This window comes from Pomacea canaliculata, linkage group LG4 (genome assembly GCF_003073045.1).
Source record: "Pomacea canaliculata isolate SZHN2017 linkage group LG4, ASM307304v1, whole genome shotgun sequence".
NCBI lineage: Eukaryota > Metazoa > Mollusca > Gastropoda > Architaenioglossa > Ampullariidae > Pomacea > Pomacea canaliculata.
Window position 1 is genome coordinate 3316463 of NC_037593.1, and position 17308 is coordinate 3333770.

The 17308-nt window shown below is 46.3% G+C and overlaps 1 protein-coding gene across 1 annotated transcript in view; it reads left to right on the forward strand.

Moving 5' to 3' along the window:
• The window catches only part of LOC112562413 (potassium channel subfamily K member 18-like), a 49030-nt gene that overhangs the window by 24869 nt on the left and 6853 nt on the right, over positions 1–17308 (forward strand). The window lies entirely within an intron of this gene.

Below are 17308 nucleotides of genomic sequence, written 5' to 3' on the forward strand. Positions count from 1 at the left end.
CACGTGGCAGTCGTTTCTGGCAGCCAGACACCGGAGGTTTGTGGTTTCCGAGGGAAGAGTGAAGTCTGTCCGAGTGTTGATGTGGTGTGGAGGACTTTGATGTCAGCGCCGGCCCTCAGGTGTGCAGTGTTCACAGGTGTTCACTGTCGAGACGACTAGGGCTGAGGGTGAGTCACGGGTCACGTGTGAGACATGAACTGCCCCCAGGTGTGGAGTCTGCCACCAAACACTCTCAATGGGAATCAGAGCCTCAGTAAAAAGACTTTTGCCAGGGTGAGCAGTGACTGTGGAACTACTTTACAGAATTCATCCGCTTCTAACTGACAGCCGCGCGCTGCCTGACAGGACAAGACGAGGGCTCAGTGACAATCGGTGGAAGTGGAGCGAAAAATATCATAAAAACCTATTCCGGTGGTATCTTGTAACGAAGATGCTCGTGAAATATTGCATAAATGTTTTTTTCGTACTCACACCGGGATTGGTCGAGACAACAGGAAGTGATGAAAAGGTCGTGTTTCTAAAAATAGCCTCGTGTGCATGAGGCGAATAGGAAGAGGAAGGATGCCATCGTCGGTAAAGAAAACACACGAGGACACGATGTGCTGCTGCTGGATGTTCTCTTCCACACTCGGAGTTAGTTTGCACTCAGTCAGGAAATCCTGAAGACACTGACTACACACGCCAGCCGCCATCAGCAGCATCATCATCATCAGCATCAGCAGCACTCACTATAAAATAACACTGTAGCCATCAATGCTGGAAATTAACTATCTATTAAAAAAATTACAGAAGTTTATCTTACCCAAATGCATATTACAAATATTTTATTAACAATAAACACATGAAAAAATAAGTCCAATGCACCCGCTTAGTACAGACAACCATTAATAACACAAGGTGGACTCAAAGTCTGTGATTGTTGCTCATTACATGTTCAGCTTGAGAAGATATATTTACCAGTCTGCCGAGTGAATTCAGTTTAGACCTTTTATTTTTTTTAACTTCGGGCGAATCTTCTAAATAAAGCAAACTGTGTAGGGCTGCATTACAAAGTCAGCGTTTCATTTCGTGGTCAAAATTAGTGGCGGGTGAGAAAGCCGGTCTTTAAAGATTTAAATCTTAAAAATTAAACATAATTATGTACTCCTAGTTTTTGGAATTATTATTTAAAAACGAACTTAACCTAATATGAATAGAATGATACACAGGTTGAGTGATTCAGCAAAAGATAATTACTTATGGTGCCTGAGTACAAATGGAGACTGATGATTGACGCTTGGTTCATGTTCCACCCGTTACAACAGTCAGTCTACCCGTCTACTTGAGGTCTGCATTAGAAGGTTTTTCTAAGGACTGGGGTGAGCTGAGTGCTCAATAACAATTCCTCAGCTGTGAGTAAATAACTAATTCTCATCCTCGTCTCTACACACAAGCTCACTGATGCCTGGCGAAGTCTCGCGGAAACTTGCGATAACAATAAATGTCAGTTAGGGTTAGAGAAGGGTTAGAAACAGAAAACCACAGCATTTTTTCACAATTTTCACAGCTTCACCGAACTTACTTACATCCCAGCTCGCCCTTAACCGTAAGAAAGCAACACAGTACACATCTTCATACAAATTTGCGATGTCATCCGTGGTGTGAGTGTAATTGTCTGTAAAGAGACACGTGTTCACCTGCAGATGGCTTCTTCATCACGTGACCTGTCAACGTGTCACCAGTCGTGTATACCTCCCTGTGGTTTCATGTCCACCTCTTGGTGCACTGTCGTACCTCCGGGTGTAAATGATCTATTGCCTCTCATCCTGCCCGTTACCTTGGTGATGTGTCACGGTGAACTGCACACCTCCCTCTCCCCCCGCCATCATCTCATTCTCGGCTGATGCTCACCTGTGCACATCTGTAAATCCTGCGTGCAGGTGTATTGCTGCTGAGGGCCAGTGCACACCCGCTTGTCTGCACGCCCATGTACCTACATACCCACCTACCTACATTCACCCGCTTGTTTGCCTACATGCCAGCCTCCTGTTGATGCGACCTTCACTCTGTCACGTGAGCTCATGCACGTGGGCACCACAGCAAGAAAAAAATGTTTTCTTGCGTAACATAGAGCTCGTGCTTAGGTCATCATCATCATCATCATCATCATCATCTGACAATCTGTTAATTAACTGGTTCAAGGTGTGACATCAGCAGTTCGTTGGCGTTTTGACTTCCAAGCTGGCGGCACCTGCTAGAGAATCGAACCCTCGAGTAAAGAAAATCTCTCCCTTCTGCGTTCGAAACCCAAGGTGGGAATGTGCCAGAAGATATTTCACCATATTTACACCAGCTGACTGGTTGGGGCGACGGAGAACTTGATTCCATGTGCTGACCGCGGTGTGTCACCAACCATTTGTACCTCGGGTGTATACCTTGTGGCCGATGACAGGTAGTTGAGGTCCACCTGTCGGTGAAAGGTTCCCCCTTCCTATTTGGACAGTTCCTTGATGGATCCTCTACACGCCACCCCACACTTTCCTACCCGACAGGTGGCCACGACACGTGTGTGTGTGTTAGTGCGAGTGTGTGTGCGTGTGTGTGTGTGTGCGTGTTTTTGTGGGGGAAGGTGGTGATGGAGTTGGACGGGTGAGTGGGTGAAGTATGAGGCCCCGCCCTCTCCTGTGTGATGCTTGGCAGCCGTTGACGACATCATCAACATCAGTTGTCCGCTGGACGTCGGGGTGTGTGCTTACACCCAACACAACATCCTCCTCGCACCTTCACCGACACCAGGCGGCGTGCTTTGATGGAGGCTTGCAGCAAACAGCCGCAGGTGCTGACGTCATTATTAGCCCTCGCCCCCTGCAAGTCTCGACCTACCCGCGGGGAAACAGCTGGCAGGGTGCAGAGGGCAAGGGGCAAAGGGTAAGGGCTCGGAAAAGCATGTACGAGCTCCATGGGAGCGTTTCGTGAGAAACCTCGTTAACAAAAATAAACCGTTCTTATAAGGCGATGTTCTAGTCGAAAAACCAAGTCTACAAAATATAAATACAAAATGTACATAGCAGAGATACATATCGAGCAACGCATCTCAAAATACGAATACGCATAAAGCACATCTTGCTATGTACTCAGTTATATATATAGATATATATATATTTTTGTGTACTTGACGACTGGACTGACCATGACACATGATAATATTCATCTGACCATGACAAGCTCCATAGTGACTGATTCCAGTTTGTTTGTGGAGAGAAACCATAAACAAACAAGTTCCTTTCATCCTCGGCTCCCGACTTCTGGCAGCGAAGCAGTTGCTGCTGTTATTGAAAGAAGCCATTGTTGGGAGGGTTCCTGGGTCTGAGCAACATAATGGAGGTTATCACAGTGTTATCGCAGCTTTGACAATGAGCATCCTCTACCTGAGTGGAACAAAGACCTCCGATAAAGTTGTTTACTGTGTAATCGGAAATCTACATGGTCATCTTCGGTAAACATCTTGCACGCACACACAGACACACACACAGACAGACACACACACAGACACACACACAGACAGACACACACACACAGACAGACAGACACGTCAGTAGCTGGTCTGTACCTTTATTCTTTGTCTTCTTTTTTCTTTCATATTTCATCGTCTGTCAGTGATTCAAAGGGAAATAACCATCATTGAAGAATCATCAGTATCTTAGCAACAGAGTCTTTGAAGCATTAAATTCCCTTCACCATGAGAAAGTAGCTTGTAACCTGTAACAACTTCAAATATGATTCGGTAGGTTTTTAAAAAAACATCTTTAGCTGAAGTGACAGTCATCAGAGACGAGCACACTGACCACACAACCGACACGAGTTCAAAAGAGTGCATAGAATGGTTCAAAGTTCGGGAAAGGTCAGTAGGTCAAAACGTCAGAGAAAAGACCTCAGCACGTTAACATGGTTTTGTAAGAGAACGCACGTGTTTGTATTCATGCGCGCATACAGACGTGCCGGCGTTAGGTCTTGGTGACGTCAGCAGATGATGTGTACACGTGTACGAGTAGATGGCGCTGCTGACGTAAGTGAAATGACGTCACGCCCTGCCAGCAGCACGTGCAGCTGTGTCTTCCCTGCGGCACAGGCTCAGCGTCCAATGAAAACATCCCTTGCTTCAGGCATGCGCCGAGCGAGAGGGAGAACGTGTCACAGGTGGTGTGACGAAGACGGGAACAGAGAACGAAGGAAGGTTTTTTTGGTCTTGAAAATGTGGCGAGAAAAATAAAGATTATCAAAGACTCCGTATTCTCCATTATCCGCGCCATCTTGTTGCCAGGTCGATAGAAGCAACGAACGTTGATGTCATCCCCATCCCATGGCTTCTCCCTTCACTCCAGTTCCTCTGGATGGTCACGTGGTGTCGGTCTTCAGAGTTTAATCATACCTACAGGGTGTTTGAGGTGTGGTGTGACACAGCCCTCGCCTGGGCAGGTAATCAGAGCTGAACACAGGTAACATCCAGTCCAGAAGCTTGGAGCATTTGACTCACGTTGACATCAGAGCAGCATGAGGTCACGTGTGTAGAGTAGCCTGTAGAACTCACGGGCTGCGAGTAGAGGAGCGAGTGCACTAAGACTCTTTACAACATGTGTTTACATTACAACACCAAGACACGTGCAGACCACGTGTCGTATTGTACCAAACCAAAACACTTCCTCCCGGCTACAGCAACACAACACGTGAAGTCGTTTTTGAGAAAATAAACCCGCAGCAACCCAAGGGGACTGAACCGCTTTGTGTTTCGCACACGACAGCAGCCTGACATTTGCAGAACCATGGCTTGGCACGGCGAGCCACTCTGACACGGCGCCTCATTCAGCCACTCACTTCGAGAACGAGGCTGGGAGAGCAGGCTGCCGGCTGCTGGCACTGTCACAGGTCATAGGTCACAGGTCACCGGTGTGTCCGACACTGAGGTGGCGAGTGTCACTGGCGGCGAGATGAAAGCCTGGCAGCGAGTATTTCCAGCATCAAGGTGTTTGCGATGCGCAGGTGAGAATCACTGCCGACGAGGCTTGGCGAGTCCGGAGGGCGATGGAGAAAGCGAATTTGTGTGTCGGTACCCTTGGGGTCTGGGTGATGCTGTTTTCTTTCCTGGCCTGGCAGGTCCTGCGCTTGGCAAACATGAGCGGCGCTCACAGCTCGGCCTTCCAAAAACTTGGGCGAAGTATTGAAGGTATCTGTGTTCTCGTCTCTCACTCCTACCAACATACGCGCGCGTGTACACACACATACATATATATATATACACACATACACACATATACACACATACACCGCGGGAGTTTAGGATGAGTCACAGGCGGTCACGTGCTCAACCAGAAGGTATGACCCATAGCAGTCGAGCATGACAGTGTGATGAAGCGTGACCAGAGACCAAGACAGTGTCGGTTGTGCAGTGACATCACATGACAAACAGCAGCTCGTGACGTAACGAGGACCCATCGTGCCATCCGCTATTTAACAAAACGATTTGGAGTCTAGTGACGTAAGCAGAGAACTGGTTGGGTTGGCCAATGGGCAGCGGGTGGCTAGATAATTTGTTTATATATACAGATGTCCACAGGACTTTCCCTCCTGCCTTTCTTTCGACTTTACACTCCGTACACAAACGCATGCAATCCATCCTCTTTCTTTTGTTTTTATTTCTGAATTATTCCGTCAGACACTCCACATAACCAAGTGTCTTCCTCACTCAGCGCATCCCCCAGAATACACTCGTGCAAAGAGCTTTCATGGCAAAAACCGGACATGCGCACACGTGGTCGCGAACTTACCACCCGGGGTCAACGAGTGTTTATGTCGTTTTCCGACAGTGACGTATACGGGAGTTAAAAAAAGAAGACAAGTCATACTGTCAGACTGTAAGTGATGTGTTTCTACCCTCCCTTGTCTCCCCTGGTGTTGTAGAATTTCCCTAGGAGTGACTGGCTGGCGTTGTTTACACTCGGAGGTCGGTAAGCTGGCAGCTGTGACGTCAACACTGACAGCTGCCACGAGAAAAACTGTCCAAGATGCTGGCCTCGGGTATCTAAAGGGTGGAGGGACACTACCCTGCCCCTCCCCCTCACTTTCTGACATTTTACATCTCCTCACCAACCTGCTGCCAAGGGTTTAAAAATCTCAGTCTGGGGCCAGTCGCACGACACACTTCCAACTTTTAGCCTTAAATCAGTTTTATACAAATGGCGGAGGAGCGATTTTTGATGAAAGTATTTTTAAATTCGTCTCTTTAAAACAGTTTTAAGTTTTAAGTCTGTTGTGCAACAAGTCTCTGATCTCTAAACACAAGTTTATCGTTCCTCGCAATCAGTGTGCCATAAAAATATGTTGTTTATGGGGGGACGAGGAGAAGTCATGAAATCCCCCAAAAGGCAAACAACAAAATTAGAAAACTCGAAGCAACACCCACGTCCTCACCCTCCACAATGTACACACTTCTCGCCAGGCAAAAATGGAAGTATAGAAAGAAAAGAAAATTGAGTGAGACATCAAAACGCTGACAAACAGCAGGAAACATTTGTTTATTTCCAATTCGTTGAGAGAATTCTCATTTCAAAGTCGGCTTGAGAGATAATAACCTCGGGTGTGGGGAAACGACTTCCTCTTCCACAGGTACACCTGCACTACAGGTGAGAAAAGTAGGACAGATTGCACCTACAGCGATGAGATTTCAAAAACCTGAGGTATATTCTAAATAAAAGTATTTGGAGATAAACAAGCAACAAAAGTGAGACAAGTCCGAGCCACTTCTGGGTTTTCGTTTGAACCAAGATGGCATGTTTATAAACACATATTTCAGGTGGGGTCCTGCAGAGGGTGAGCACCGCTTCACCGATTAAAACAGAATCGTACGAAATATAGTCTCTTGTATTCGGCTTTGTAAACCAGTTTGGAGTGGCTATAAAAGAACTCAGATTATCGTGATGGAGGAGAAGACGCCAGCATCCAGAGGAAGCCGAGGCGGTCCTGTCGAAATCTCGCCATCGGGAAGTCGCATCCACAGCTTCGGATGCTGTCCATTAGTGTGTGGAATGGAATGAAAATGTCGGTGGATGTTTTTACAGACCTTTTGCACCAGATTTGTACTAAATATTTGTAAACAAAAGTAAGGAGACTCAAAGAGAGTATGGCTGGGTGGACATTTCCTTTTAGAACTGAATTATTTGTATCGGATGATGCTTTTCGTTCTGTCATCGCCGGGACTCCAGCCACTTGTTCAGGAGAAGCCGCTGACACTGCACGTGCGACCTTTCTTTGCACACGTGACGTATTTAAAATGCAAACTAATGGCATTGCCTTATGACCTGTGACTAAGACTGTTATTTGTAAACTTCCTTCTGACCACAAGCGTCACTTACTCTCCTCCGTCTTTCAGCAGACGATCGGAAGACCCGCACACCCACACTCAGATGTCTCCACTTGAGAGAAAGAAATGCTAACGAGAAGCAGATAACAAAATAACCTGTACTCGTCGTCAGGATGCGGTCTGACATTTATCTCACTCGCCAGAGCTCAAGCACTCGACTTGCATTTAAAATCTTTGTAGCAGATATTTTTTTTGGGGGATTTAAAGTATAGCAGCACCGGATTCAATTAACCAGAAATGTCTTCTCTAGAAATCGCAATGATTAAATGACAAATGGGAGAAAGACGAGAAGCTATTGACGGCAAAACTTCATTATTTTCTGCCATCTTCGACGGAAGCACCATACACACCCGATACACACCACCCGGCTTCCTGTCCTTCCTGTTGCTGATAACAAAGAGGAAGATGAGTAAAACATGGAGAATAAAGTAGTGTGTGCAAATATTAAAGTAGTCATTGTGTTAAGAGTGGTTATTAGCTGTGGAGAATAAAGGTGAAACATTGAGAATGAAGTATTTACACCTGACCGGACAGGTGTGCAAACTGACTGCAATACCTTGGGTATCATTGTACTATCTCTGTAGTGTGTGTGAGACAGAGAGTGAGACCATTTTCAATTCTTTCATCTCCACGGCCTGTAGCCACTCAGTGGCAGTCCCCTACCCTGCACCCGTAGCACCTGTGCACGCACCTGTCGGATTGAGTCCAACATCAGGTGCAGGTCAAGATGGCGTCCACCAGCCTCAACACCGACATTGTAAAGAACAAAACGATGATTGTGGCGAAGATCTCGTCGTTAATGTAGAGGATGTTTATGTCCCTCTCTGTCTGAGAGCGCGTCAGCAGAGCGGAATTTGACAGCACTTCCGGTAGCTGGGTCTGCGCGCATGCGCAATGCTACCTACACCTTATTTCCACCCTCATGTCCCGCCCCCTCCCACACTTTAACCTACTTTAACGAGCGTAGGAGGGCGAGTAGGAGGGAAAGGCCTGCCTCGCCATCAGCAGCTATTTCTCCATGATCAGTGTCAAACCTGTGAGAGGATGGAAGTTGTTAACTATTCTCTGCCTGAGCAAACGCAGGCTCGCAGCTTCGCCATAAACTAATTATTTCGGATAATTACGACCACAGTGAACTTGTACTTACCTGCCAAAGGCTTTGGGAATAAACTCACAAGCTCCTTCCACAAGTTCTCCTCGGTTCCCAGGGTTCACCTCGTTACCTCCATTCTTCTTTGTTTGCCTTACAGTCATTCACTCGCAGGCTTTTTCCCACACAAACTCTTATTTAACATTAAAATATACTTGAACCCAGTTTGTGAAAGAACAGCTACCTGTGTGCATCAGCTGTGTGCAGTCAATGCTGTTCATTCTGCAGTTTTTTATTATTAAGGAGGCTGGTTCAGGTACAAAGACCTCCTTGCGCGAGTTAAAATAAAATAAATGTCCGCCATGTCGGTGTTGAGAACCTACAGGGATAGAGAGAAAAGTGCATCAAGGGTCAAATTTATTCGCAAATAACAACAAAGTTAAATATTCAAACAGACCTGAGTGAATTAGCACTGGTTTAATTGTCAGATAAGGTTTTTAATGAATTTGATATAATCTATATATATTTTTCATATATCTAAAATTAACTTCTCTGCCAATTAAATTCCAGCGGACAAGATGGAGCCACTATACCTTCACCTTCACACATACATAGATAAACATAAACCATCGTTTTTACACAGTAAATAGGATTATTATTATTATTATTATTATTATTATTATTATTATTATTATTAAAAAACAGAGTTCTGACTGCAATGGTTATGAAAGAAAAGTGTCGAATCAGCAGAAATGAACTGCTGCCCTCAAAGCAGACAGTGCGCCGTTAAAGTAGAGAGAAGATGGAGGGATGGTGGAGGTGTGGTCTGACCGTGTTTACATTCATCTCTCACCAGTTCTCTGAGCTGCTTTGTCTTATCGTCAGACAGGATTATCTGTCTGTCACAGTTGCTTGCAGCGCTGGCTTATCGCTAGCATCGTGTTTGAGTCTGTGGATGATGTTCACAGTCGTCTTTACTCACCAGACCCTCTCCTCCCAGCTGATTATTTCAGTTCTCATCCTCCAAACACTTGTCGTTCATCTGCCGTTATTTTAAATACAAAACAACTTATTAATCCCTGAGGGCAGTTACAGGTAAGAGTTGTAGGTGTCCAATGGCCAATGGCATCAAGTGGAGGAACGTTGTGGTGACCTTTGACTCTGTAGACTGACATAGTGAAAGCTCACGTGGCAAGACATGATCAGACAGCGAAGACACTGGATGCCTTCTGAATGATTTGCTGGACTTCTCCCAAATGATTTACTGATTGCTAAGACAGCTCAGTCCTTTGCTGGGGTCTGGTGATCTTGGAACAGATGTTAACAAGGGAGACAAGCCTGTTCTTGTTGCCAGGGAGAGGTTGTGAAACCTGAAATAAAACATGAAGAGATTTAAATGAAGGATGACAGAACCAGTGAGGATGACAGCTGACTGACAAAATCTGAGTTTCTGTCGGAGATACACAGGTTGTTGGCTCTGACATCATGTCGGTGTTGATGTCCCATGTTAGCTGGTTGTTGAAGATGATGTCTAGATATTTGTGAGTTGACTAGTTTGATGGACTCGCCATAAATAGCGCGGTGACGACATCAACGTGTTCATCCTCAAGTCAAATATAATCTCCTTCGAAGCTTTCGTCAATGAAATGATCGTCACACCAGACTAAGCATGTTCACTATCATACAATATTCAAAACGAGGCAGGAGACTACAAAGCTCATGCTACTTCAAAGTTTCCGGTTTAGTCACGGTCTTTGTTGAGGCTCGCCGAGACTAACAGCGGCAAGAGGCTAAGCGTTGGTCTCGGCAGACAGACAGCAGTCCACCTACACACGTCCACGCTCCATGTCAAGAAACACACAGAGTACAGTCGTCTAAGGCTAGAGATGTGCACAACAGCATTATTGATATTTGTATAATTATTTATGTGATCATTAATGATCAATATATTTATGTTTATTTCACTATTCATCTGATGACTCGCGTGGTGCTGGCTGTTGACCGCTCGCCCACTTTCCCCAGAAGGATGGAAGAACAGGTAACAAGGACGGGCAGTCATCTCACAGAAAAAGCTGGCTTTGAGATAACCGAGGGCTCGAACACCCCACTTACCTACGACCGGCAGGTCACGTGACGACCTCTGCCTATTTTTAACCTCTATGGGCCGTGGATGACGTATATCCGGCGCGGGTTTCGCTTCACATCCAGGTCTTCTACAAAAGTATTCCAGAGAGATGAGAATTAAAAAAAAAAAAAAAGCCTAAGTAAAAAGGAAGAGGAGAAGGAAGAATAGGAAATCCCTCTGAGCCCTCCGAGTTCAAGCCGCCCTCCAACCCCCCCAACTCGAACTGTGGCGCGTGAGGAGGCAGTCAAACCCACTTTCACAGCAAAGCACTTACTTTGTTGTGATGAGTGTTTCCGGACTCTCGAGCTGCTCGCTGATCTCCAAACACAAACAAAGGATTTTCACTGGAAACAATGGTTTTGCCATGAATGGGCGGCGCGCACGATGGAGTCTCAGATTTCCCTTTATTGCTTTCCAAGACACAGCGTGCCCTTTGACCCGCCCACGTCTACCTGTCGGCAAAAGCCCCAAACCTGTGTCTGCAGGAAGTTGCAGGTGAATCACCAAGAATCAGTCATCAGATATTCTTCCCGAACAAGAGGTTGGTCTGTCTGTCTTCCCTGACCCTCGGCTGTTCTGGCTCTGGTGACGTCAGCGTTACCGTTGGGCACAAACTCACACCTGATGCTACCGGAAGCTGCCCTCTGACCTCGACCAACCGGCAGCTTCTCTCCCTCTCTCCATTCACGAGAAGAGAGTAGCAGTGTGAACGGCTACAACACAGAACTGAACACAGTCTCACTTGATCGTGAATGAAAAGCTTTTGTGAGAATAAACACCGAGGGGGAGATAACTTACTGTAGGTGGCGCTGTCACGTGAGTAATGCCTGCCCCTCACCTCTGTCTACTGGTTTGCTTACTGGATGTTTCTTGTGATGTTTGGTGACATGGCGGCCAAATATTTGCTGCTATGAATAACATTTTGGTATATCTAGTATACGTCTAGTCAATGTCTAGGAAACATGATGGCGACCACAGGTAACATCACTGGTGATTTATCTCAATATATATATATGTAGAGAGAAACTTACACAATCTCAGATGAGAGACAAAAAAGATCGTTAGCTGTAAACTGTCCTGAAGTTAAAACAAATATCAAAGACAAATTATTCATTTATTCCGTACTTTTTCCTTCTCTTGTTCTACCGTGGTTCTGAGTTATTATGAGTACAAACTATATATATTTTATTTTTATTTCGAGACGAAACTGTTTTATTTCGGGAGGAAACTGTCAGACACAATACAACTTGGACATGAATATTATTTTTGTGTGAGTTGATGGAGCTCACACTTGCTGTAGGTGGACACCATGTCGGGTACAATCAGACTAACAACGGAGGCGAGCAGCAGACAGGAGGGAAAATGCCGACCACCGAGGAGGAAAAGCAAGTCGTCCCTGTGTAAATTATTGTCTTGTTCCTCCACCTACACACCTGTCTTCTTGTTAATATGCTTCTAGTCTGTCTAGCAGCCTTATCATCGTATTTCTCACAGCATCGATGAACAGATTGAAGTCTGACAGCACACAGCGCATCCTTTGAAGACGGTGTGGAAGAATAAACATAAAGAAATGAGTTTTACAGAGGGACAAATATTTTTGTCAGTTTTCCCACTTTGTTAACACCGGGTCGGTCGACGGTTAAATTGAAAGTTCTGGAATACGCGCTAGGAACATTCTGTGTCCAGGTATAGATATACAGGTGTGCTACGCCAACTGCATCCTCGAGGAGAGAGAGAGAAAAAAAAAGAAACAAAAAAAGTTAATGAGAGTAAAAATTGTAAGACGGTGTTCTAAGAAAAAATACACCCCCCAAAAAACCCACCCCGCTGCTAACATTTAACGGTTTTCCGCTGCTCTTGAGACGGACAGCTTGGAGCGGGTCCGTACGCGCATGCGTGATGAGAAACGTGCATTTCCTTTGTAGCTGCAAACAGTAATTGACCTCAGATGTAAATTAGCGGCAGCGAGGCAGCGCGTGCTCTGCGCATGCTCAGATGCTATGCAGTCGACGCGCATGCGTTAGTGATAAGGGAGGACGTCACGTGGCGTACAGCGGCCAGGTAACACGTGTCTAGTGTACCCGAGTAACACATGTCATGTACCCGAGTAGCCTGCGCACCTACAGTACACAGCACACCCCGGGTATTTACACCTGTGAGATGGCGCTACCTGGCGGTTCGTTAGTAGACTGCGATACATAGGTGACGAACGCGTGACGAGCACGTGACGGCCTGCTAGACGTCACACGCTGTGCGCGTGCTGATGCCGCCCTGGTGAGGTGATGACGTCAGTGCTCACACAGCCCGTTGCCCACGTTTCCCCGCATCAGCAGCGTCTGTAGGTCTCTGTGCCTCGCGCACGACCTTACCCAACCTGCACCATTTCGGGTGGAGTATATCCCTTCCTCCCTCTCCCCCTACCCCTACCTCCCCTGCGCCTTTTCCATGCCACCCCGTATTGTCTTGTTGACCCGGAAGAGCACATCGATGTTTTTCTTAATGTCAGCTCGGAGTTCGTTTTTATTTTGGCGAGTGAGTCATGATAGCAGGTGAGAGAGAGAGGGAGGGAGAGAGAGGGTGGGGAGAGAAAGTGGGGTCGTCAGTGATGATATCTTCTAAGAGAAGAGCAAGGAAAGCACAGACGTACCCTTGTCTCAGGCAGTGAATTGCTTTCACGCCCCGCAGGGCGGTTGGTGTGCGGGCCACAGACTTCAAAAACATTTTTGTCTTTCACTCCGGGCTCGCTGGCTCGTCAGGTGTGTTGGTCTTGTGAGGGTAGAGTATCCAGAATACCCACAAGCTGGCGATACAAAGCTCACCCATGTACCCGACTTACCAATCAATTCATCGTGTACACAGACACACCCGAGGAAGTGTTGCAGCTCAGAAATCAAATTCACTCCATCGATGAAGATGAAAAAAAAAAGAAGAAAGGAAAGGATGTGACGAGACTATCTACCCACCATTGAGTTGATGGGTGAGTGATTCAGCAGTCGCTACCCTGGAGGTAGATGTAGGGGAGCATACAGGTGCTAGGGGCAGACTCCAGTCTCAACTGTACACTTAAACTGCTGAGCTGTACTCACCTCAACAGTTTTTTCTTTCTCTCTCTCTGTGGATAGAAACACAGAAAGAGTTGCTTGCGTGAAGGCGGTTACCGGGTGTAACGACCCCGTGCGTGGAGCCAGGAGGCTGGCAGCAAAGGATGCTGGGAAGAAGCTCATCAGACTGTCAAGAGGCGAAGCTCTCCGACACAAGTGGCGGCACGTGCACAGTTCCACTTCCGGTGAACGTTCATCACAAACGTTGTCCACAGGCAGTTCCTAGGGTGGCCATGTCCAGCAACTCGGTCCTCGCTAATTGTCGGCACTGCTTTACGGGTGTTTGTTCTTCATTTTGCTTCATTCACACCTGCGGTCACCAATTCACTGAGTAGTGTTCTGTCAATCAGTTAACTGGCGAGTGTGCGACTAATTGGGGGTTTAATTAGCCTCCACAGGGAGCAGAGCAAGGCTCTCCTCGTTTTCACCTTTCTGTAACTGTGGTTCTAAACCCAAGCAGGGTGGATGGACTGGCAAGTAGCACAAAAACTGGTTGGGTAAGGATTTGGGGCAAAATTTTTAAAAATTCATGCAGTTCAGGCTACAGTCGACTATGTTGCCAGTCATCTGACTTTTCTCGTGTACAGTTCTGTGTTTTTAATGTGAAGTCCTACTGGGAGTTCAAACCTCGTGCTCCGTGTCTAAGCTTCTTGTATTCTGAGTCACAAGTCCTCGTTTTGTGAGTGTACAGCCGACATTTAGAGGGAACTCGACAGGAACATCAACAACACTTCGTCAACAGACATTTCAGAGAAGAACTCAGAGGTTACCTGCTGGTTTCCACCTGTCGCCATTTCCAAGTCTGATGAGTTTTTGTCCCGACAGCTCTCTAGCTGTTTAAAATTTGTGTGACATCTGAACATCTATGTCCAGTACCTGCAGGTATTAACTGGGAATTAACTGGATAAATTTCCGGAAAAGGAGCAACTTTGATGTTTTGAAAAACCAATCAAGAAATGAGATGACAAGAATTTTCCACCTGGCCGTTAAACCACCACAAGGCCTCCGTCTCTCTTGCTTCTCCCTCCGAGCATCAAAGGTCTCAGACTCCTGTCTGTCAAGTTTTTCCCGCTCTCGCTTCATCAGACTTGGTTTTCTTTCCTCGTTGTGCGTTGTCATGGTAACTGTAGTACACACCCTCTCTCTCTTGCATATCTCCTTCCGCTCTCTCTTTCTCCTGCGCGCGCAAACAAATATCTACACAACACACCTACAGATACAGTTTATAGTTTGTCCAGCTCAGACACACTCTCAGTCTCGTTCACACACACAGACACACACACACAGACACACACACACAGACACACACACACGCACAGTGTTCAGTTGCCAAGTTCTATCACTCAGTCCCTGTATCAAGCTGTAGCCAGGTAATCTCAGGTAAGAAAGAGCGCTGAAATGGTTTTGGAGATGAATAATAGGCGAGGGCACCAGACAGGTTTCTCGACATTTTTTTTGTGTGCGTTTACATCTAAATATTGCAATAATGAAAAAATATTGACAAAGCATAATTATTCCAACCAATCAATCATTCAATCAATCAATCAATCACACGTATGACGAGCCAGAGATGGAGAAGACAATTCGAGAGGTCAGCGACCTTTGAGATTGCAGATGACCAGACCTCAACAAACATGATCAGCCCTGACAGCAGCATCACCACTGACACTGACAGCGAGGCTGAGGCGGCGACAAACAACGAAAAGCAGAGGAGGAGCGAGAGGTCAGGGGTCGACACAGGGCGGGGTTGTGTGTAAGGTGGGTCACGAGACAACATTCCCCCCAACGTGGCGCTGCAGCGACACGAGCTCCCCCCACACCCGCCCTGCGCAAGTGTTTACTGGCTTGTGGAGCAGGGGGAGGCCACTTCTCTCGCAATATTTACGTGTACCTGCCAGGCGCGCGCTTACCTCCCCTTTCATGCACATCCTGCGCGGGAGAGATTATAGTGTTGTCTGTCTGGACGTTGTTTGTTCCTCGAACCCTCCGACGGTTGGAGGGAAGGGGGGCCACAGATGAGCATTCAGTGCAGTCACACTCCGACAGTCGGGGCCGCTCAGCTCCCTGCTAGGGGTCTGCTCCTTCTGTGTAAACCGTCTGGACCACGTGGGTGATTTACTGTGGGATCTGACGTAATCTGACGTAATTGTCTGCGTAAACCCTGAAGACAATGTAGGTGATTTACATGTGGGATCTGACGTAGTCGTCTGTGTAAACCTTCTGGGCGAAGTGGAGGATTTACATGTGGGAGCTGACGTAATCTGACGTGATTGTGTGTGTAAACCTCCATAACCAAGCGGGGGATTCACGAGGGCGGGTGACGGGATATCTACGTCCTACACTCCTACTGTACGTCCAACTGTACAACCGTCGTTCGCGGTACAACCCCGCTTTGAGCTACCCGTATATGAGATTGAAATTTTAGGGTGGAATAGTTTTTAAGGTGGTAGTTATACCTTCCTGCTCCTTTTCTTTTTTCCGCTTTGATGTATTCGTCTCCATTTATTTTTCCCTTCTGACATTTTCTTTGATAGCGCTTGTGGCTTTTCCCTGGAAATTAATTTGTTCTTCACTTTGCGAACCTTTGTGCGCGTGCTTTCTACTGTTTGAGCGCGCATGACTACACTTCCCCAACGTTTTTAAATGAAAGTCTAACAGTCTGTCCCAAGACCACACAAATAGGAAATGGTTGAACTAAGTGTAAAGTTATCTCTGAGTGTCAGACACAAACAAGTTGAATGACTTACCAGTTAACGATTCATCCTCAGACATGAAGGTTATCATGATGACAGGCTTTTGTTGGTTAGACACAAAGTAGAAAATAAACTAATTTATATCGTTAAATGCTATGACCTCTGACCTATATTGTCAGTTTTTGTTGGTGTTAAGCCAGAGCTGCTACACTCGTACATCGAGTGAGAACTGTACACAGCATTCTTGTACCGGGACAGTTCATGGATGATGTCATCGGTGGACTTTCATCATTTGTAAATGTTTGGATGACTTTCGTCAGCTTGTCTAGGTTTGCACACTGATGGATTCGTTTCCTGCTGAAGCATGTGTCTGGTTAAAAAATAGTTTGATGAGGATGCTGTGGTGTCTTGTTGAAGACAGTTCCGCTTTGAGGAACAAGTGATTGTGTAATCTGGCTTGTGAGTCATCTGTTTACCTCAGTTGTAGTCAATAACTTTTAAAATTAATTTACAAAGTTTGCTAGATAGAAGCATTAACAGCTTCATTGAAACTCTGGGCTATCCTTCGTAATTTTATCTCTTGTTTCCAGTTCGTTGGACTTTACAGCATCGCCCCCTGTAATCACTGCTCGCGAGGAAGGTTTAGTGATGTCACCTGACCACACAACATGGCGGACTACTCGAACTGTGGTTTAGATGCGAGTAAACGAGAGAGATGAGAGTTTTGCAACTAGAAACTTGTATCAGACATGATTCAGACATCAGAGTCTCTCCTTTAAGCCTGTTTGAACTCCGACTTGAACTTTCCTTTAAATTTGTGACGACTCCTCCCGATCTGTTTAACGTGTACAAACCACTCGTGGCCGAGATATGTAGAGAACAAGATTCACGACAAGGGCAGTAATC